Genomic DNA, 24804 nt, shown 5'->3' with positions numbered 1-24804 from the left:
TTAAAGAAATTAAAAATAAAATTAACAATTTCAACGAAAGTGCTGATTTTTCTTAAAAGATTGTTTTCAATTCAAATTTATGCTCAGGGAAATTATTCATTTATACATACATAAGATTTTTAATTTAGAAACTTTTTACGTATTGCATATAGGACTCAAACGTATGCCCCTTTATATTGCTCTTATTATTTTCTGCTATTTCGTTTCAGCAGAACAGTTTAAAATTAAGATTAAGAACAACTGCCTTATTCCTGAAGTACTCTCTACCTTGTGTCAACTTTGATTCATGAGACTTGAGAGATTTGAGAAGCTTCATCATGGTTTAAACCAAGCTTATCATGCTTTAATTGAATCCAATAAAAACTTTAAAAGACAATAAATAATTTTTAACAGTTTCTTAAATAAATAATTTTCTTACTAAATCTATTCTATTTTCATAATTTATCGTTCTCTAATGCAATAAAATTTGTAAACAAATTTATTTTAAATTTAAAATATTTACGTAATAAAAATTACCTTTTTATATCAATTTTTATGGACCTGTCGTTTTTTTTTTAAATATTCTTTTATCCTGAATTCTTCAAATTCTAAAACAAAAACAAAAAAAAGGCATAAACAATTTTCATTAAATTCTTTAATAAATTTCCTGACATTTGCTTACCTAACACATTACCCATTTACCAGATACTTACCACTACCACACTGATTTATTATTACAATTACAATCTTATTTTACTGTATTGCTTAAATCTTTTTCTTGTTTATTCCCTTTACACTTCCGCGCACAACTTCCACAACATCATCGAATGGATATTTATGTGGCATAAAATTACAAATCTATTTATTTCAATGGAGGTAATTCAAACATCTATTATGATGCTTGCATACATACAATATTTACCCATCAACCCCATTTTATTATTAATCCAATTTTTTGTTTATTTTTTTTCTTGTATTTTCTAAGTATGCTTAACTTAAATGTGTGTGAGATTTTTTTATTTTTTCTAAATCTGGCAAAATATGTAATTTATATACGCGCATGTATTATACTTATGTATACATACATGCATACATATTTATGAATTATATATTTTAAAGAAAACAAGATGAACATGGATTTTTATAATATTATGTGTGAATGTATGCAATTCAGTGAAGTAGCAAAGTAAAAAGTAATAGGAAAATTTTCGTTTTCAAACACATTATTTTTGTATTTTTTTATATGTGTCTTTTCCTAACGGTAAAAATATTGTATTAGAAATGATGCTTTTCTGGATCGAAAGAAACAAAAAACAAAATAAAAAAATAACAAAATAACGAAGTAAAAGGATCTTCTCTAGTAAACCTCTTAAAAAAAATATTTTTATATTTTGAAGGCCAAGGTTAAAAATGAAAGCAAAATAAAACCGTAAAAATGATTAGGGGTGATGTATCAATCTATTTTAGTATGGCGAGAGCATGGAAAACAAAAAACAGCAAATAAAACAAAGAAAAAGGGAAAAATGCGTAACATACAATAATATAAGAATTATACCGTTATGCTGCTTTTGATGACATTAAGATGAGATGAGATGATGATGATGTTGTGTTTTTTTCGGTTTTATATAGAAAATGAAAAGAAAAAAAAATTTTATAAATATTGTTGATTAGTTGTTATTGCTTTTTTTCCCTCATTTTCGTATTTCGTTCGGTTTATAATTAAGATTTTTTTCTTTAATTTGCTTTTGCTTTTTAAGCATTTTTGTTATCTCATTAATGCCATAAAATTTTCTATTCTAGAGTCGTTTAAGCCATATATGATTACATTGCAGTATAATTGTTGCTCATTATGTTAAATTTGTCATTATTCATTTATAATATTTACATATACATATACATAGAAAATTAAAATTTTGAAATTTAGTTTTAAAATAATTTATGTACATCATTACATACCTGTTTCTTCGGCATTTTTGGGTATGCAACGAACAATTGCTAAAATTTTTTTGATAAAAAATTTGAAATATTTTAAAGTATCTAAAAGTATTTTTATTTATGTGTAGTTTAATTCATATACATACTTGTCCAATATCGACCTCAATCAAATTCGAAGTATAATAAAAGCATTAACCTACAAAAAGTATAATTTAAAAACATAACCATGAAATTGATATATTTTTCAAATTATCGTTTTTATGAATACTGGAACTAGAGCACGACATACTACTAGGTTAAGCTAAGATGTATCTAGCATATTGGAGCTTGAAACTTGAATTTTTTTAAATCTGTAGTGAAAAAATATTTTGATCATTTAGATAGAAACAAGTTTTGAAAAAAATTGTTTTTTGAACAAATTGTTTTCCATACAAAATGATAGCCAGATAAATAATTTCAATGACTTCTTTACAATATGAAAAAAAAAATTTAAATCAAAATAATGGTTTGTAAAGTGAAGAAGTGAAAAGGCTGCTTATAAAAACAATCTACTAGAACATTTAAATAACTTTATTTCATATACTAAAATATTTTATGTACATGTATATTATATAAAATTATTGCATACATTTAAGGCGAGCCAAAAAAGAAAAGAATATGAAAGAACACGGTCGAATTCGAAGGTAAAGGGAAGTGAGGTGAAATAAATAATTTTTTGGTTATATGAAATTTGTCGTTAACTTTTTGTTTTTCTTGACCGACGGACTAAGGGAAACTAATTGACAGCTTTTCTAATTCTTTTGGAAAAGTTTTAAGAAGAAAGCAATTGCTTATTCCACAAAAATGTGTTAAACCTATTATAAATATAAAAATAAATTAAAAAAAAATATGTAAGTAGTAATTTATGTTTTTATACGTCTGCACAAGTTAGATCGAATAACAGCGAAGGAATGACTTTTGTTATTGATTTTAAACGGACTAAGCAGCTTTCTAATATATATCGTATATTCGAATGTGTTAAGGATTAATTCAATTCAATTCAATTCAATTCAATTCAATTCATAAACCACATTTGTTTAAGTATATGTTCTACCCTAGAATTCAATTCTGTAAAACCTTTCATTGTTTAATTGATGCCCTAGAAGTTATTGGTTAAACGATAACCTCTTTTAAATTTTTATTTGAAAATGATTACATTTTATGGCTGCGGGAAATGTCATTGTACATGATTGTAATTTTTTTTTTGTTTTGCTTTTTTTGACAATAATTATCTTTAAAGATTTCGGGTACAAAAATATGAACATTTTTACAGATTTTATTTTATTTTTTAATTGGGTTTCAATTATAAATAGACCTTAAAACTTTTTTCACTTTTAACATTTATTTTTTTTTCTGTTTTACTTCGCTTATCGGTAATTGTGTGTATTTTTGATGTTGTTTACAATTGTATTTATATAGTGTGAATTTACTGGCTTCCAAATTTAGGGGTTAATGAATCCGAAATGAATTCTATGTATGCTATAACAAAATACACCCATATTGTTCTATCATACAAGAATTTGTTTGTTAGATTCGAAATCTCGACGAGTAAAAGTAAATAATGTATAAAAGGAAAACAATTTTAGAATTTGATTTCTCTATTTTGATTAGTTACATTCAAAATATGCAGAATTACTTAAAATAATTGATTAGATTTATGACATTTTTATAAACAATAAAATTGATAAGAGAAATTTTAAATGGATGTTTGATAACAAATGTATGTATACACATAGACACATGTGTGCATAGAAGTATGCGTACAGGATGAAGTCGTTCTCTTTTTTAGTGTAAAATTTATCATTTTTAAGGCTAGAATATTTTAAAGTTTTTAACCATTTTTGATTTTCCAATTTGAAGTTTACTTAAGAAAATTTTTTATCGTTCTAACATAATGTATAGTATGTTACTTAATCTGCTTCATATTAACTATTGCAATCGAAATTCAATTTTAAAAAGTTTTACAATCAAATCAAATTACATATAATTAGTTTAGACAGAGTTAATTTGAGTTTATTTTGTGTTTGTAAAAGCAAAGGGCAATGAAAATTGGGTTATAAATAATATAAATCGATTGAAATAAATTATAAAAATTTTAAAAAATTATTCTTATCCCTGACTTATGACCGACTGACCCGTCTGTGAGTTGAAATCCACTTCAAATTTTGACAATTTTCACCAGATAAACTGTGGTGCTTTTTTTAAATATTATAACCTTTCATTCTCTCTCACTTTCATAGATTAAAGGAAAAATGTGACAATAACCGCAGCCTTACCTAAAGGTTCCCAAATTTATGCAGAATTATATGTCTATAACAGAATTAATAGATCATTTCCATTGATTAGACCTAAATTTGTGTATATATGTAGAAAAAGCTTTATTGGACTTAAATTATTGAATGAAAATGTGCAATTTTACATTCTTCTAAATTCTAAACCTGAATTTATTTTTATTATCCTACATCATTTCGTACAAGAGCATACAGTTCATGATATCGTAGATAACAATGACCTAGTTTCTTGCGTCATAGGGTTTACCAGGTAGGTGATGAGCCCTACCGGAGTATTTTCTTTTATAGTAAATATTTAAGGTTATTGATATTACTGTTTTATTTTGCTGGCACTTTTTAATATTAGTTATTATGGATATATGGTATTTAATTATAATAAGGAATATAAGTTTATAATAAGGAAAAACCTGACCGGGTTTTGAATCTGAGTTATTTCAGTTAAAGAACCAGTACAATAACCACTGTTTTTAATACTGTGGTTAAATTCTTTTCTGAATCTATAAAGCTATGATATTTTTCTCGTTGGAGGATTGTGAAGACTTAATTAAAAATATACCTGGTCATTGGTGCAGTAGTTATGCCAACGGTCTTTCAACCGAAAGGTTTCGGGTTCAAACGCTGGTTAGGTCACTATAAAAATTACATACAATATTCTAACTTAATATACAAAATGTACTTATAAAATAAAAATTAGTACACAAGTAATTTTCAAGGAAACTAAGGAATATAAACAATAAATATCAATAACCTTAAATATTCAATAAAAGATAAAACTACGGTAGGCTAGTCACCCACATTCTTAATGGTAATAGGCACATTCTTATTGATTCCGCAACTATAATGTTGTATTAGTAAAATTCATAATAGTCACCCACCTGTTTAAAACTGTGAAGAAGTGAAGAAGAAAAAAAAATTACAAATATAATTTCGATTAGTTAAATTTAATTTTAGCTAACGCAAGACAAACAATTTGTTACTATTCCTTTTTTTAGTTTCTCAGAAATTGAGAAGCGACAATGAAATAAGATTATTCCTTATGATTGGGAGTCGAAGTTTTAATTATCAAATCTTACGATGATTTACCCGTTATTATATTATGTAGCGTTACACATTTATTATTGTGTATTGAATCAAAAGTGGAGGTTGAAATACAGGTACGTGGACCTTTTGTCATGTTTGATACTTCAGAAACAGCTGAGAGTAAAAATATAAAGTGGAATTATAAAAGTATGTACATACATATGTTTGTTTGTTTATATTAGAAAATAGTCAGTTACACAATTAATAGTAATTTTTTTTTTTCCTTCTTCACTCCTAGGAGTAGTATAGGGCTAGTGCATAATATCTATCATGCCCTAGTTTCTACAGTCATAGAGATTTAGCTAGGTAGGTGACTAGCCTACCGTAGTTTTTTTTTTATTTATATTAAGTATTTCAGTTTATTAATATTTACTGTTTATTTTTCTAAGTCTTTAGTATCGAATATTATGAATATTTGAAAATTACTTGTATAATATTTATTAGTATTGCATATTAAGTTACATAATATTGAATATAATTTTTATAGTGACCTGAGGGTTTGAACCCGAGACCCTTCGGTTAAAGGGCCGGTGCCATAACCACTGCACCAATGGTCAGATCAATTAATAGTAATAGTCAGTTGCAATATTTCTGATTTTCACATTTGAAAACTATTGGCATTGAAATTCTAATTTATTTCACTTTGGTATTGCATTTAAAATCAATTTGACCAATTGTTTTACAAAATAAACTTTTAAAATGTAATAATTTCCAATTTTTCATATTATTTTATTCTCATTATTAAATAAAGTGGTAAATTGGCAATATTTTATTCTACTTATACGTTTTTCTTTTTATTCAATTAGTTTATCTTTTAAGGTGTAATTACCGTTATACGTAGATGTAATAATTTTATAAAGCGATTTATTTATTTGGTTGCTCCAAACTTTCAATATGAAAAATACATTTTTATTTTTGCTTCGCTTATTTATTTTTAATAATTTTGTTTATCAAGAAGAAAAGTAAGAAAAAATGAAAATAATAATGATTTCGATTCCATTGACATTGGAGATTATTTTTAAAGTTTTTTTTTCTGTTCACTTATTATTGATACTTATAACAACTTACTATACAAAAAATATTTCATCAACTATACATACATACATACATGCAACATACTTTCGTGGTTGTGTATAATATAGGTTTACATAAGCGTAGTATTTATGTTGAATATCAGGAATACCAAATAATAAACAAAATTTTCTGCTTTAAACAGCAATATTTTTTAAAAAAACATACTTACATACCTTTTTTGTTATTTATTTTATATTTTTTAAACTCAAGTCAAGTAAATTCGTTGTAGTATTTTGAATTACAAATTCAATATACAAAGGAAAAATAAAACCTAAAAAAAAAAATAAAAAAAAATAATTCAAGAAATTCAATTCAAAGTGGCTGGCTGGTTATTTGATTAAAAAAAAACTCTGTTAAACTTCCATTCTCTTCGGTATTCATTTTTTATTATTATGGCTAAAAAGAAATAAAAAAATTTAAAATTAAAAGAAAAAAAAACAAAAAAAATTGAAACTTCTGTATAATAATAAAGAAAAATATATAAAAATCAACAAAACATGAAAAAAAAATTTAGTTTACAAGATCGAGAAATATTGGATTGCCCCTCAATAATGGTCGAACTAACAAAGAACTTCTAAGTAAAAATTTAGAGAGGAAATAAAAAAAGAATTTTATCTATTGAAAAGGCTATAACAATATAGCAGAAGAAAACAGAAAACAACGACAACACTCTTACTAACACACCATTATTGAATAAGTCACGTCATTAATGTATATTGCCTGATAAAGAAGAAACAGTAGAAACAACAATGCATATGCATAGTTTTCTTTATTTCTTAATTCTTTCTTTTTTTTATGCACGTTCACACTGTTACACATTTTCTGAATTTTATTTCATTATACACTGCACTACCACCAGTACAAATCCTTTTAAAATGCGGAAAAGAGTTGCCAATTTATAAATTTTTTTATTACTAGTCTGGTATTAAAACTCACCTGCAATGAATAAAGTGCCTGTTTTTGAGATTGATTAAGTTAAAAATAAGTGAAGTAGAATATAATACCTGTGTAAATTTTGGATTTATAACAAAGATTTGCACCTGATATCTTTACTTAAAAAATAATACATTCTAAATGTTAATAAAAAACAGAAAAAAGAAAACACAATATAAAATTATAAATTGATGACTAACTGTCATATTTAAAGGAAACGCCGTAAACAGTCGTTAAACGTTTGTACTTGCTACGGAAACTGCTTAGATTATATTCTGTCAAGGTGTCCGGTATGATTACATTTTGTTTGTAAACAATCAAAAATAACAGCTAATTTTGTTAAATGAGTTTATTTCTCGCTTTTCCCATCAAGGTATTTTTTAAAAGACTTTTTCAAAAAAATAAAACTCGCAATCGAAATTATAAGATTTTAGTCAATTTTTGAATCATAATTTTGTGGCAATTTTAATTATCATTGCCTTTGGCTCTTTTATTCGTTTTACATTAATTAATCAAATAATCATGTAATTCTCTAACAGCGTGTTCAAACGTCTGTTACTCGTAATAAAATAAAATTACAAAATATGCCCGCTTATATTTAATTAAAGTGACAATTATTACATTTGTGTCAAATTGTACATTCAAATTGAGCACTCTATTTTTTTCCATTCTTTATAGATATCACAAGTACGTTATCATATCGTAACATCATTATAATGAGTAATTTTTTATATTTTATGAAAAACAAGAGTGTACTGTCTTTTCTGTCAAGAGCTTCAGTTTCAGTTGAAGTTGCTTTCTTCTTTATTTAATTTTCCATATTTTTTCAATACACTTTTATACTTTTATTTTGAGTTTGCTTTGCAAATGTGTTTGTATTTTGTTGAATGTGTATGCAATGAATCAAAGAAGAGGAAAGAATAAAAGAAAATTAAAAAGCAAAAATGAGAAACGAATTGAACACTGCTGCTCTGTTATATGTGTTGTGAACAGAATGAACGCATTTTCAATTTTTACATAAAAACATTCGTTAAGTGTTACTTTGGACGTCGAACTGTTTGGTTTGGAAATACTAAAGTTGGAAAAGAAGCGAAAAAAAAAAAAAACAAAAAAGAAAGATTTATTCAGTGTTGTCGCATGTTTATTTTTTTTTTAGTGAATTAAATTTAATTTTATTTTCCTCTTGATTTGAAATTAATTATTTAAAAAAATAAATAATTAAAATAACAAATATTTTTAAAACTGTTTTTCAATGGTGGTAAATATAAATTACTGTTAAAAGATTTTTTTATCATCAAAAACTTGAATTTTTTTTCTTATTTGTTTAATTTTTTCTTTTATTTTTTTTTAATTTTTAATTCTTTATTATTGAAAAACAAGAAATTTAACGCTCTAAAGAGAAAATATACGATACAAGAATATTAATAAAAACGAGTGCGAAAAATAAAATAAATAAAGGATTAATTTGTGGCCATTGTGAATATTTTTTCATTACTGATCCCATTTTGTGTTATAAAAATTATCGTAAATTTAAAAAAAAAAATGCATATTAATAAGAATTGCTGAAATTTTAAAATTTTCTTTCTACCATAGTTATTCAAACAAATAAAAATTAAATATTTGGAAATAAATTTCTTTTTACTTTTTTATTAAAATTTGTGTAAATTTAAAAAAGAAAAATTAAGGCATAAAATTTTTTGTGTGTGAAATATAAGTAAATATTTTGTATTTAATGAGTAAAATACATATTTGATTTTCATGGATTTACAAATGATTAAGACTTCATTCAAATAATTAAATATTTAAAAAATAAAAATATAAATAAATAAAACAAAGCATCATTTTCAATATTGTTGACATTTGTTTTTTGTTTATTTAAATGTTGATATAATTTCTTTGTGATCTCCAATAATCAAAGATTTTTTTAATTGTTTCCTTAATAAGTAATTTTTTTATGAATAAATTTAATATTAAATTTTAAACAATAGCAATAAAATAGCTTCAAAGCTAATAAATTTCTTCATGTACCTCAATTATTTACAAAAGTTTTTACATAAAAAAAAATATTTAAATTTAAAGTTATAATAAAAAAAATATTGTTTAAAATTTTTTTAACATAATTTAATTCATGAATTTAAATTGAAATTAATTATTCAATTTTATATACATTCATACATACCTCTACATATACATGAAGTTAAAATAAAATTAGTGATTTAAAAGAACAAGATTACATACAACAAATTAATTCTGGAAAACTTGATGAATTTGGATAAGAGAAAACAGAAACAAATAAGATAAAGAAGGAAATTATATTCATTAATTTTAGAATAAATTAAAATATTTGAGTTGAAAGAAAGAAAATATAAACTTGAATGCATTGATTGTTAAAGAGAAAAAAGTGAAAAAGGTAAGAATTTTTGGTTAAAATTATTATTGAAAAATTAAAAAAAAAAGTTGGAAAGTAAAAAACCATGCTTTCTTGCCATCTTTAAATTAAGTTAATCTTTTTTTATTGAAATCAAGTACTTACATATATGATTCACAATTAGCTATATAACATTTATACAATTAGCTATATAACACAGTAAGCTATATAACATTTATAAATTAAATTAAATTTAATTAAATTTATTTTTAATTTTTTCATTTATTATAAAGAAATTTATAATTTTACATGCCTTTCATTTATTTAATTGTCAATCATATACTCAAATGTAAAGTAAAGAAATCTGTTCTACTATTACAAAACAATGAAAAAAAAATAAGTCGGAGAAGTACGAGGGGTGTACAGAGATTAAAACAGCATATTTTAAGATAAAAAATGAAATATTGATTGAAAAGCCTTGTTATTAGTCTCTTTATTATTTGCACGCCTTTATTATTAAACTTCTGTATGATTAATTAAAAATGAAAACTAAATTTTAATATAACAGTTCTTTCATTTTAAACTTTTATATCAGTATGTTGATTGAAAATGTACATACATATACATATATACAATTATGCATATTATCTTTGTTAATGCCTTGTATGTTATCCCGATTGCGATTTATTAATTTTAATTCTATATTATTTTATTAAATTTAACAAAATTACCTAAAGCTTACAATTATTCTTAATTTTTTTTAAAATTGATATGAGCTCTAAATATATATGTATACAGATAAGTATGTAAATAGCAAAGCCCATTTGTACAAATTTCTGTTACATAAAGTATAATATAAGATATAATCTTCTTATATTATGCAGAAGTATCTTCATACATGTATGTATGTACACTAGATTAACATTAATGTACATAATTAAGTAACAAAGTTATTATTATCGAGTGTATCTTGTTTATACTAAAACATTTAGTCATTTTTTTTATAAGTAAACGAAAAATGTTTTTGTATTTACAAATAAAATATTTTAGGTACTTACGCACTTATTTAGTTGTTTAAAAAGTTTTACAATTGCTGCGACAACTGAAGAAAAGTTTTATAATTGGATAAGTAATGAATATAAAATAAATAATGATATTAACATTTACTCATGTTGTTTGAAATCTGCAATAAAATTGACTTTTAAAGTTTTCCGAAGTTTGATGACATCTGTGCCTGTGTAATGGTTAACTTTGTTCTTGTTTGAAACTTTGTCTATTTACATTGTTCAATCAACTTGCATATAAGCATGACGGTTAAATTTTTTAATAGTAAGTGTTTTTTTGAAGATTTGCAATAATATTTTCGAATAAAATCGACTAATTACTGCTTTACAATGTAAGAATTTTATTTAATTTTCAAAATAATTGAATTTAAAAATTACAAAATTGATATTTTGAATGATGTTTACCATTTCGAACGCGTGCATTGTGAAATCGAGCAGTTATGTTCCGTTCTTGATACATGCATAATCAATGTAAAAGCTTTCACTTTTATAAATTTCTTACTATTTTTATTATCTCAGACTATCCCTTTCTTCAATGGAATAATGCATTTATTTTATACTATAAAAATTAAAGTACATAGTCATTATTTGTTTCTGAACCAATTGTTGAAATTATTTGGAGTCTTTTGGAGATCTTTTTTGTTAATGCAAAAATTTTTCATAAAATTTAAAAGTATGTGCTAAAAAATTTTATTTGAATATTAAATTTTCATAATAAAAAAATTTTTTTTGCAACTCTTTATAACTATTTTTTAAGTTTTGTCTCCTAAAACTTATTTTGTTGCAAACCTTGTTTACAAATTATTACCGCCATTTTAAATGTAAACATAATATATTTTTATTATATTTATTATTTTCTACTAATTGCCAAGAATGAAACTCAAATAACTCTAAGCTATTTCATACTGTGCATTTCTAAAATAAAGTATTTGCAAGTTATTAATTAAATAGAAAAAATAAAATGTAAAAAAATTTAAAGTATTTGACAAGAAAGTAATAAATAAATAATTCTTTTTCCTTTAATTTAATATAAAGATAGTTTTATTGTTATTTAGTTTTAGTAAATATTTTTGTTTTCATATACATAGGTACATATGTATGAACCAAATATCTAATAGCGAGCACTAACCTCTGTGTTTTGAATAGCATTTAAAAACTTTATTGTTTTTATCCTTCTTTTACAACAACAAGAATTATTCCTGCTGTTTAGCAAAAGCAATAAGTAAAATACAATATTCAGCTTGATACTTAATAATTAAAATAAAGAAAAAAACAAATGGAGTTTTAAATATAAATATATTTGTGTACATACATATAAACTTATCTATATGAATGTGTGAGTGCATTATACAGTAAGGTCAGAAAAATATGAGTGCGAAATAAAAAGAGCGATGCTATTGCAAAAATCCTAGATATTTTTAAAAATTAATATCAAATTTTCAACAAAGCTGCAGAGTTCCCAACTCCTTCTGATTGAAGTTTTATATTGGTTTTAAAAAATGCAAGAAATTTAGTGACATTCAAGAAATTCACATGAATTTTAACAGTGCTTCCGACATATAATTATTCCAATTGTATACATATTCACTATATGTAAATCTTGCTAAATTTTAAAACACTTCATGTGATTAAGTAAAACTTGGTGGCTTGGTTTCTAAAAGAAAAATTCAATAAGTTTAAAGTTTTCAATATACGGAATTGTCTTATGGAAACATCATATAAAAAACTTACATTTCGTATTAAAAGTTATTCATTTTTGCTAACCTCTCAAAATCGTATTTGTTAACCGTTTATGGCTAGTTTGAATTGTTCTGGAGTATTCTGTATTTATGGAAGTACATATGTATGTATGTATTTGTTTTTGTGCATAAAATTTAAAGGGGGATCAAAATGTGTGCAGCATATGCATGTGTATATATTTTATGCTATTGTATTAATTATGTGCTTGAAAATTATTAATACCAGCCAACTATTTTAATGGGTAAATATTATTATTCATATATCTATACAGTTATGTGTTTGTTTGTTTATGTGCATATATTTATTAAAGATATCGGAGAATAATAAATGAATGCTAAAATAAACAATAAAGCTGTCCAGGACATTAAGAGAAACCTAGAGGGAAATTGAAGCCGAAACTCAAAGTAAAAAATTTCAAAAATAATTTGAAAAAATATTTATTTTTGCTGGCCTTTAAACAACGTTAAATATCAATATTTTGATATCAATAATGTTGGTTTCTGCAAAAGAATGTGTTAAAGGCGTTATAATAAACTTCCTTGCAAATTGCAGGCCGCCACCATGATTTTCGTTTATGTACAAGGCAGTAACAAAAGTAGATGAAAACTAGAACTTGAAGTAAATGTCCGGTACACCTTTTTTTGTATTGCAAACAAATTTAAACATATACAAACATATTTAAATTTGTTTCTATGTATTTGGCATTTCGTATTATCTTTCAACTTTATCGCATAATTCGTATTGGAATTAACATTTGTGCAAAAGACTTTAATATCAACCTTTATTCTTGTCTTATTCTCTCTCAATTCATTCATTTTATTGATTAAGAAACCATTGTTATTTCACTTCTTTTTTTTTTTTTTGAGGTTATGTTTACACATTATTTTTATATGTAGCTTCCGAAAGAAGCAATAAATTTATTTTTATAATAGCAATGAAATAATGACAAAAGTATGGAAATACATATTCAAAGTAATTATTTAAAAAGGAGATACTTATAATTTTTTGGTTGTACGATAGTTATGAGGAGGAAAAATATTAATTTACATGTTGTAGAAAGTGTTCCACGGCTAATAAAGTTTTTAGGGTACTTATGTATGTGTACGTAAATAATGGAAACAGAAATGGCATACCACTCAAAGTAGAAAATAATAAAGGACCATAGATATTTCAACATACTTTATAGTGAAATTCAAAATTTTGAGAAATTTATTTGTTGTTTCCAAAATATTTTAATTTAAATGAATGTAAATGAATTCTGTTAAAACCCAAACTTGGATTGTAGATGTGTTAAAACTATAAAAATTATATACTTACACATATGTATATGTATTCACATTCAACTTACATAATGCTGTTTATAAAATTGGAATGTGGCATATTTCCAGGAGAAATTAGTAAATAGTAATAATATAATTTATGGATTGAATTAGATTTGGTTTAAGAAAAATATTTATTAATTAAAAAAAAATTCAACTGATAACCGAACAAGCAAATTTGTTTTTAATTTTAAAAAAACAATTTTTTTCCGGTCTAATATCATTCATTTACGAATTAAAACAGACATATCAAACACGCGACCCAACATTCTTAATCCTGTGGCCCCTCTTGATTCTGCGATTTTTGAAAATTTTGAAATTTAATTCTTATAATTTCGTTACAATCAAAGTATAGATTCTGCGGGGGTTTTCAAAAACCAAACTGATGCATATACACTTATATATTTGAACTAGTTTAATTTTCTTATACATATTTGTAAATAGTGGCCAGTAAAGTAAATTCGAAATTTTTCGAATATTCTTATTAGAATAAATTATTAAAAACCGAATTCGAAAGAACATTTTTAGATTTTAACAGATGTCAAAATTAATTTAACCAATTCACTTTTTCATTTTCTGTTGATATTGAAACACTTGATGCAAATTTATACATATTTGAAATCAAAATTCTGTGCGATTCTGTATAAAAACAAAAATTTAAAGAAGTAGAAATTACTAAATTTTATAATTATTTACCTATAAATCAATTAAGCATGTTCTAGCAATGTTCGGAAGCACATATTTGTGTGAACAATCGTTTTCGATATTAAAAAATAATAAAACTGCTGAAAGATCAATATTAACAGGTTAACATGTTCAATCAATATTAAAAATTACAACTGAGAATTTAATTCAACCAAATTTCGAAGATTAAGTAACAGAAAAAATGTTGCTAAATTTCTTCAAAAAATTGATTTTTCATTTTTTTGTATGACTGCATTATTTGTATGTTTTATATTGCTTTTTATGTTGATAATAAAAATCAAAATTTGAGTGTCATTTAGTAGTTTAAATTTTCTTATTGTGCGGCCCGAAGAAATGTGCGGAAACTGCGAAATGGCCCGTGATGACAAATGAGTTTGACATGCCTGGTATAAAAGATTAAGGTTAATCTACATAAAATATAAACGAGAACACGTGATACCTTTAATATCCTATTTAGTAGTAAGAATTGGTTTAAAAATAAATGCAGTAATTAAGGTCTTTAAAATTTTACTATAAAAATGAGATTAACGAGACCATATGACTTGGAATTTATCGTTAGTTTATATACATAATTATGTTTATGTATATAACCTAATATGTCCATTGCTTATAGATGTTTACATTGTTACATAAAATTTTAAAAAGAAATTAATTGAAGCTATTTGCGAAATAGCAACGTACTAAACGATTTCCGCAAATAAAATAAGTGACAACGTATATATGAATTGTATATAATATCTAGTTGCTGTATACATAGTTTTTGCTAACTGTATACATATTTGATTGGGATTATAATTTTAATACTTACGTATATTCTTAATCAACAGTTACACGTTACGTAAGTAAAGGCAAGATTACTACTACATCTTGTATTCAGGACGGCATTAAGTAAAAAATCAAATTAAATTAATAGTTTCAACGATGTCATGATATTTGCTTAAAGTTAACTGTTTTTGACTAAAACTTACAAAGAATTTTTTTAACAATTTTTTAATTTTGTAAATAAATTTGAAAATATTACACATTTTAAAATTATGGCTCTTAAGGAGTAAAAGTTTGTATTTCTTTTATAAAGTTGGAATGCACGATTATTTTGTAATTTAAGATCGTATGTTACCTATAAATTATTACGAAATGCGATTCACATTTTCATATGATGGTTTTAAAGTAGCCCTTACATTATGAACTTACATTGGTATAATACTTATACAAATCTTATATATGTACATGTATTTGAAGAATTTGTTATAAATAACAATTACCCAATATTGTTCAAAAGTAAACAAAAGTAATGTTTATGTATTTATTTTTATTTGTGATCTTATTTAATACAAAAAAAATGTGAAAGAAAAAAAATTGCCCTTTGGGTATTTGTGATGCACACACACGTTATACTTATGTACCTAAATACACAATAATTTTAAGTAGATTAATTGAATTCCATTAAAAGGAAAAAAATTATAACAAAACATTTAAAATAAAAATATTTAGTAACTAGATCACATTTTGATAAAAATCTACAAGAAATTTTTAAAGAAAAAACAATTTTCAATTCTTTTACATTTAAAATTTTTTATTTATTTACTGTTCTTTTATAATACCTACCCTATATTAAAATATTGTGTTCCCAAGCCAGTTAATATTTATGTGTTCATGTATGTATGCCTATAAGTGAATGTTGTAGAAACGTAGGTAGTATAAAATTGAATATTGTATATAAACAAATTTTAAAAAATGTGAGGAACGGAGGAGAAAATAAAAAAAAAAATTAAAATCATGTCAAAGGAAATTGAAACTAAGTCCCTCTACACATACAAACTCTCATATAATTAAAGAAAAATATCATCGACCATAGAATATACTTAGTTAAAATGAGAGATTAAAGTCAGCAGGTACCTGAATATTTATACAAGCTTGAACTATATTTTATCATGAAAATAACTACCTTTTTTCATCTTTATTCTTACTGTTTTTTTTAACTAGTTTTAATCTTTTAAGTTTTCCTTGCATTTTTATTAGTAGTGTTTAATTTTTTTTTGTAATTTCTATGTTTTTGAGTTAATAAAAACACAATAAAATTAGCTGCAAGGCAAGCAGAGGCCTCATCATTTTATTATTATCATTATCTGTCGTTTCTGTCGTTTTCTCCCTGTTCTTTTATATGTGTTTTGAAAGATCCGAGAATATAGTGTTCGTATCTTAGTTAAGGTAAAATAACCAAAGTATAAAAACAAAAACATATTGTAAAAATTTAAAAAAAAAAAGAGGTAAAATGAAAAAAAAAAAATTGAAGAAACTTACCTTAGTGTTATTAAAAATTAAAAAAAAAAAAACCTGATTATTATATCGATGTGTGCATATCTACATCATCATCATCATACTTATATACACTATATAGTTATATCCTTCTTAATTTGATATCCCACTGTTTATCTCTTCTTAAGATACATAAATACCTCACATATTTATATAAACATACATTTATGTTAGTGCACGACTACATTATCTTAAGCTTACAATATGGAATCATATTTTTCATATCTTATATTTATTGTAATGTGAATTTGTGTGTTTGTTTACATACAAATAAATTCACAATATAACATAGTATAGTTTTTTTTATAATGATTTGGTGTAAGGTTTCAAAATTCCTAAAGGAAAAAAATTGAGGCAATATGAATTTTTAATGAAGTGTTAAAAGACAAAAAAAAAGGAAGAAGATGAGAAAAACAATTTCAATACTAATTGATTTTTTTTAGTTGTTTCTTAAGGGGGAGAGATCGAAAACAATAGAAGTTTTGGTCATAAGAGATGGAATGCATGCTCATGTTTCAATTTATCTTACAATTTATTTTGAATAGATTCGTAATTATTTCTTACTATATTTTTCAGATATTGCTCACCTCTATGACTTTCTATTACAATTTATAAGGCGTAATTATTGCATATTGATACAAGCATAAGTACATATAACATAATATACATATTAAATGAACTTATAATGTGTGTAATTTAAACGTTCTTATCATTTTGAAATTATGTATGAAGAATGGTAAATTATTTTTTGGGAAATTATTCCTCTTTCATTATGACACAGCTTGAAGAGCTAAAAAATAATTTTGAATTTTCTTATAAAGTTATTATTTTGTTGTTGTTTAATTATTTTGTATTTTGTATTAGTTAGTCACTAGTGAAAGTTTGCTTGATTTTGGGATTGCTTTACATAATATGTTTTGTAACTTCGTCTTTTATTTCTAGTGAAATTTCAATTAATTTTAAAAAAATAAGTTAGTCACAATAAAGTTATTTGTATCATTAGTTTTACAGCCACATATTTGAAGTCTTCAATCTTTCTCAAATTTTCTGAATTGGATGAAGAAGAATGGAAATTTATTAATAACTACTATAGATCAGAAATTATGATTAGATAGAACCACTAAGTTTGCATGTCTAACATACTTAAATAGTTATTTATTTTTTTTATCTTATATCGTTAATTTTTTTAAATGACTAAAGTCTCCGTGAATTAACTGGTGTCTAATAGATAAATTAAAAATGACATCACATATATTTATCGATACTTGTAGTAATTAAAAAGTTAAGTTTTGAGTTTCAAATAAATTTAAAATTTCCAAATTGAGTTAATTGAACTCCTTATACCATCAAATATTACGTTTCATTCATATTGTATACACCAAACCGATATTGTTTGTAGAAATTTTTGAATTTCTTTTATTTACCGCCAATTCTTTAGAAGTTCACTGTGACAATATTGTCATTATTCGCAAACTTTAAAATAAATATTAGAGGTTCAAAAAGTCTATTTATTTTTCTCAATTGTTTAAGTTGTGCAAATTTTATTTCGTTATTCATTTTCGTTATTAAAGAAATATCAATTTTTCTTTAATTGTTTAAAATTGTTAAAGAATTAAACTTTAAATTCTTTATGAGAATAGAAACACAAATTTCGCTTAATTTTCTAAAAGTACTTAAAATTAAAAAAAAAAATATTAGTTATTTGTTATTTTTAATTTTTTTCACGAAATTTTTAAATTTATCTAAAATTTAAATAAATATTTTTTACTGTAATTTTATTTTTTAATTATTTTTTCTAACAATTGATACAACTAAACTCCAATTTCTGTTTGCCTTATCTTGATTTCGAAACTACAATAAAAGTTATGAAAATATTCATTGTATAAAAATTAGAATAATAGAACAATAAAATTTGTATAGATCTTGTATAACAGATTTATTTCAGTAATTCTAAGTTAATATAGATTTTAAGTTTTATTAGATTCGATATTCCTTTTTGTACATTTGCAAAAAAATAAAGTTGCAGAAAATATACTTATCGCATTCATTAATTTGTCTCCCTAATTCTGTGTTTATAAATGCTTACTAATTAGGAACAATCTGGATAAATATTAACATTTCTCTTTTGCCTACTTTATAGCCAGAAAATTCTAGTAAGAGAAACAAACTATATATCAAAATGTTATGGGTAAGCAGATTTTTTTCACAAATCGAGAAGTATCTAACGAAAAATGTGCTTATTTGCAAACCGATGGTTAGCCTCAGGCTTATTTTCTTTATGCAAATATTACTTTGTTTAATAAGAAAGAATGATTTTGTCGTGAATTTGCAAAAAAAAAAATAATAGGTATAAAAAAACAAAAACCAAAAAAAATTTTTTTATTGTCTACAAATTCGACGACGAATTTTTCAAATTAAATTTTTTCTTTACGTTTTTTGATGACGGTGATGAGGGCATTCTTCATTCAATGAAATAAGGAACAAATTTTTTTTGTGTCTACAAAATAAAAGTTGTGAAATAGTTCTTTATCTAAACCGCATTTTCAAGAGAAAAAAATGAGAGAGATTTAATAGAATAGAAATTGATTTCTTCAATTTATAAATAGGAAATTGTTAAAAAAAATCTAGATAATATTTGAATTCGTTTTAAATAAAATTAATAAAAGACTTTTTTTTTATTTATTTTAGTTAAATGTCAAGAAGCTTGCCAAGTGTTTAAAAATGATTGAATTGTTTTTTCTTTTCAACTCTTTATTAAATCACAAATAAAGTTTATTGAACTCTTGATAACTTCAAAGTTTTTTTTATGCTAATTCTTCTAGTGCTATGATTTACAAAAATAAACCAACAAATGTTTGATTTTACAAATTAAAATTTTATTTTGAAATTCAATACGAAAATATTTAAATATAGTGGATGAAAAATTTTTATTTTACAGTGTGGTTACGATAAATACAATATGAACAACGTGTATGTTCAATTACCAAATTGTTTAACCAACTAAGGTTCAGTTGAATTTTATGAAATTTCTATCCTTTCTGGTGAAAGTAGATCATAATTTTTGACTTTACAAGAAATTCTGTATTTTCGATTGTAATATCAAGAATATTTAGTAAATTTTCTGTGTAATCTACGACATCTTGATAAACTTTGTTACTTATTGTTTCGCTGGTTACTTAATATAAGAACCAAATTTTTAGCCGTGAAATATGCAAATTTATATTCATTTAATATATTATTGATAAAGTATTTATCATATGATACGAATTAAAGTTTATAGAAGAACGATTTTTGTCTGTTAGACCTCATTGCCCAACTAATTTTTACATTTACTCCTAAACTTTTTTAAAATGTATTTTGTTAACAAATTTTTTGATTAATTGATTAAAAAAAATATAAACTTTGTTAGCGATCAAGTATTTGTGTCGTATATCATCAGCACTAATTACAAATCGTTAACACAAGTAAAAAACGGGGTTTACAACAGTGGGCGATTAATAACACTTTCGGTTAAAAGTTATGAAGTTTTGCTTTTTGTAAGAGAAGCAAACAAATTAAATTCAATTTTGGTAATGTTACTGTTTCTAATTTATAATTACATAGTATGATTTATGAATTAATTATTTTATTACTAATAATAAAACCTTTAATTATTTTGAATATACTTGGAAAGATTCTATATAATAAAATTGTTTTTTTTTTTTTTGAAAAAATTGGAAGTTGTCGTGGAAATTTGTATACCGAAATAATTGAATAGAGAATGTTTCATAAATTAACCCTCGTCGTCATATTTATTAAAATTTCGTTTCCTCCATTTAAATCAAATTTCTTTTCTGTATGTTAACGTACATATGTCAATATAAAGTATGTATGTAAAATTTATTTGAAATAATGAATAATGTAAAAAATATAGGGGTAATAAATCTAGTACCTACATGTTTTAATGACAGGTTGTGTCATTGTTAAACACTAACCATTGTTCTTTATTAATTTTATAAATTTGAATTTATAAATGGCACGTGCCATCATTTCTAAATTTCTCTTAAAATATAAGAATCCTTTTCAATAAAAAATGATTTCCTTTATCGCTGCACGCACGCACATCCACATCGTAAGTTTTGTATAATTTCTTTCTTATTTTTGGATGATTTATGTGTACGGTTTAATTATACAAATCTGAATATACAAAAATACCGACTAATCCAAGTTGTACTGTTGTTCTACAAAAGAAAAATATTTAAAACAAAAATTAAATTGAAAAATTACACAATAAGTATAAAATAAATCGAACATTTGTCCGGAAATTGAAGTTACCAACAGTTTCCCTTGCTTCCTTTCCCTCGTGATATTGGTGAATGTATAAAAAACGTTTTTAATTATTGTGTAATTTTTATGTGATTTGATTGTTTAATTCTATTTGCAGGACGGTTGTTCATATAAATGTGCACAGGTATTTACAAAAAAGAAAATAATAAAAATTAATAATAATAATTATAATTTATTGTTATTGTATTATTATTTTTTGCTTTAATAAAATAGAAGAGTCTCTCTTATGAATAATAATGAAAAAGACTCTAGATTTAGAAGCTTTTCTATTAAACATACCAAAAGATTTGTTGCTATGTTAGATTTTTATACTGATTTTCAACTATTTATAAATCAATCTGTCATAATCCAAAAATTTGAAGATTTTATAGGTAAATATGGTCAGAAAATTTAATATGAATTTGATTTTTTCTTTGCATTTATGGTACTCGTATACATATGTAGATAAATTTAAATTTGAAATTATAAATAGCAATATTTGATTTCAAATATATTGGTACTACTATAATAAGGCAAGAAAATGGAGATTCTTTTAAAAAACTCTTTTAGAAAAAATTGGTTAGCTTTAAGAACTCATTTAATTAAATATAAAGCCCTTAACAATTATTATTGTTAGTGCTTTTGATTGAAACCTTAAATTTGAAATAAGAATTCACCGCTTAATGGCATACTTTTCAATTCTTTACAATTGAAAATCTTATTTTTTGTGAATTTTAAATAAAAAAATAAATTACGCAGGTTACTGATTGAAAGAGTTTTTGGAATAGTTACCAAGTCCTAGTACCTAGTAATATATAATTCTTTTAAATCAATATAAAGACGACATAAGTTTCTAGATTCTAAAAATTTTTTGCAACACTCAACAATAAATGATCTTATTTGACATCAAAATAATAGATATATTTTTCAATCACAAGAGTCATTGATCCAAATATTTTGACTTAGTGCTAAAAAATCTCTTAATTAAAATTTTGTTACACAAGCATATGCTTGCTATTATAATTTGATTCAAAATTCATGATGGATTTGAAATCCTAGTTAATTTTTTCTCGAATGTTTACTTCTAGGAATTTTTGGGTGATTCTTGACAAACTATTGGGATTACATAGTAAAATATTTCATAGCTTTTACAAGTTTGTTTTAATTATGTTATCATTTTCACATATTGTAGTTGTGTAAATTTTTTGATCACGTTACGAAGCCATTTATACCGTAATTATTAAATAAATATTTGATTTACTAAATTTTTCTTTTATGTTCATGTGAATATGTGAGTGATCACAAAAATTTACTTCATGTGTTTAAAGCAACACAAAATTCTCTAATATATTGTCATTATGCGTCCAAATATGTTTGTATAATATTTGTAATTGTAACGGTACAGTAATTATTATGTTCTCATAAGGAACATTAAAATTATACTTAAATTTTTCCGAAAAATTAATAATGGAAATTTAGAAATTTAAAAAGTCACTAATAAGTCTTAATAACCTTCTTCTACATGTTATAATATTCCAAATGATAAAAAAATTGCAGGAAAAAGGAAAAAAAAATTTTAGAATTTGAGTTTTTCCACCTTCTAAATTTTAATGTCTTATTGTTGTAATTTTCCACAATTTTATAATACGATATGTATGTGTTAAGTAAGTATCATATTTTTAGTACTTAAAATATCAAGAGATTAATTTCTTGTTTTGCTCATCCAAAAAAAATTAAATAATAATGTAAAATTTAACTTCTAATATTCAAATAAACTCGTAACACATTATTTCAAGGTCCATGAATTTTATATAATAAGAATAAATTTCTCCACTGAAACAAAGAAAAACAAAAGACATAATCATAATTTGTAGTCGATATGTGAGTCTACGTATGTACGTACGTAAGAAGAATGTATAGAAGCTTATGTACGTGTATGTATAAGGCTTTAAAATTCATGCCATGAATAAAAATTTTACTTGAAGTTAAAATAAGGAAAGACTTTGTTGTTTTTTTTTTTTTTGCTGGAATGTAATTGTAATGAAAATGAAAATTAAAAATTTAAGCGGTAACTTTGCTTTTTTATTATTTTGGCGCCAAAAGTCATCGAATAAAAAATTATTGTTATACGCGTAGGGTCTTTTCACATAACTTTTCGTTTACAGTTGCAACAGTTTTCAGTTTTTTTTTCTTATTCAAAATAAGTGCGTATATTGACGTTTTTTATTTTCTTTTTGTATTTTGTTTGCCTACAAAAAATTTTAATAATTTTTTTAAAATTTTCTTACTTTTAATGTGCTTTTCAAAATATTAATTATAAAAATTTTCTGTAAGCATTTCCGTTTCAAAGGTCTAGTAAATTTTTTTATTATACGGAGTTTTAACTCCAATCAGAAAATAGAAAAAATAAAACTTTGGGTTGATTACTTGCCCAATTTTATAATCTCTAGTATTATAAGAAACGGTCAACAAATTTTGTGTTAAGAAGATTTGAATATTTTTTCATTTTTCTAAATTTTAATATAAATTTTGAGAAGCTCTTCAATTTTGGGCTTAAATTAAGGGTAAAAACTAAATTCAATTAATTTTATTTGTTTGAATCGTGGTCGTAAACTTAAAATATTATTTCGTTCCAAAAGAACTAAATTTGGTTTTCAATAAGAACCTTTTAAAAAGTTCAAAATGCATTCAAATAAAATCGCATGTATTCTTCTATTCTTATTTTATAATGCAACTGCCTCAATTTCCAGCGAAAAAACTGTTAGAAGACTTGAAGAAAAACCTCTGAAAAACCAATAAAAAAAAATTAGTTCGTGGGAATTTTAATTTTGAAATTAAATTTTCGTGGGTCTTTTTTTGAGTAGTTTTATCGCTATACTATTATAACATTTCGGTTATAGTTATGGGCTAGGACATTTGTCCTAGCTCCTGAAATGCGTTTTTTAAACATTAAAGTGTCGTAGTAATAAAATAACAATTTTGCTACTTGATTACTTTTTCCTCTCATATATAACGTTGTTTAACAATACTAACTAATGAAAATCTTCTTTGTAAGGAAGCAAAACTTTTTGATTTGACGAATCATATATTGTAATCAAATCGTGAATTTTCTATTTCATTCTGGCAACTATACAATCACACACAATCATAACATAATTTTGCACAAAGGAAAAATTAAGCTATAACACTAACCACAACGAGCAACAAAATGTTTTTATTGTATAATTTGACTATTTTGCAATGGGAAAAATTCGTAAAACATGTATGATAAGAAATTATCAATAAAATTATTGTCAGTTAACAATTCCATATTACACGATTTCGGTAACACGACATGAATTGTACGTTAGCAGGTTGATTTATTTTGTTTCATTTTTGAAAAATTATTAATTGATTTTGAATATTTTATCACTAAGGCCACTATATTTTATGTTAAATTATAAAATTAAAAAATTTATAAATATCATATACAAGTTGGGATTTATGGGGCTCTCAAAATATTTGTGTCCTATACGCAGATAGCATCAAGGCCTAAAATTGCTATAAAATTTCCCAGCAGCAGATAACAATTATTACGTATCCAATTTTTTATTCTCATCAATTTTATATATTTATGTAAAACCTGTAATTTAAAGCAATGTTTACTTAAATATCAA

At 23.9% G+C, this 24804-nt stretch overlaps 1 protein-coding gene across 2 annotated transcripts in view; it reads left to right on the top strand.

Moving 5' to 3' along the window:
* The first annotated feature begins 8316 nt into the window (after nt 1-8316).
* LOC129614988 (A-kinase anchor protein 200) overlaps nt 8317-24804 on the top strand; it is a 64181-nt gene continuing 47693 nt past the window's right edge. Inside the window, exons 1-2 of one of the 2 annotated variants that reach the window (XM_055530009.1) lie at nt 8317-8589; nt 8712-9741. The gene's annotated coding sequence lies outside the window, so the exon portion shown is untranslated. Of the gene's footprint in view, nt 9742-24804 lie in introns of both variants that reach the window. The other variant, XM_055530008.1, reaches the window with a different exon arrangement.

This window comes from Condylostylus longicornis, unplaced genomic scaffold (genome assembly GCF_029603195.1).
Source record: "Condylostylus longicornis isolate FDR11 unplaced genomic scaffold, ASM2960319v2 ptg000135l, whole genome shotgun sequence".
Lineage (NCBI taxonomy): Eukaryota > Metazoa > Arthropoda > Insecta > Diptera > Dolichopodidae > Condylostylus > Condylostylus longicornis.
Note: the sequence above shows the minus strand (reverse complement) of the source record. Positions and strands in the feature narration are given on the sequence as shown.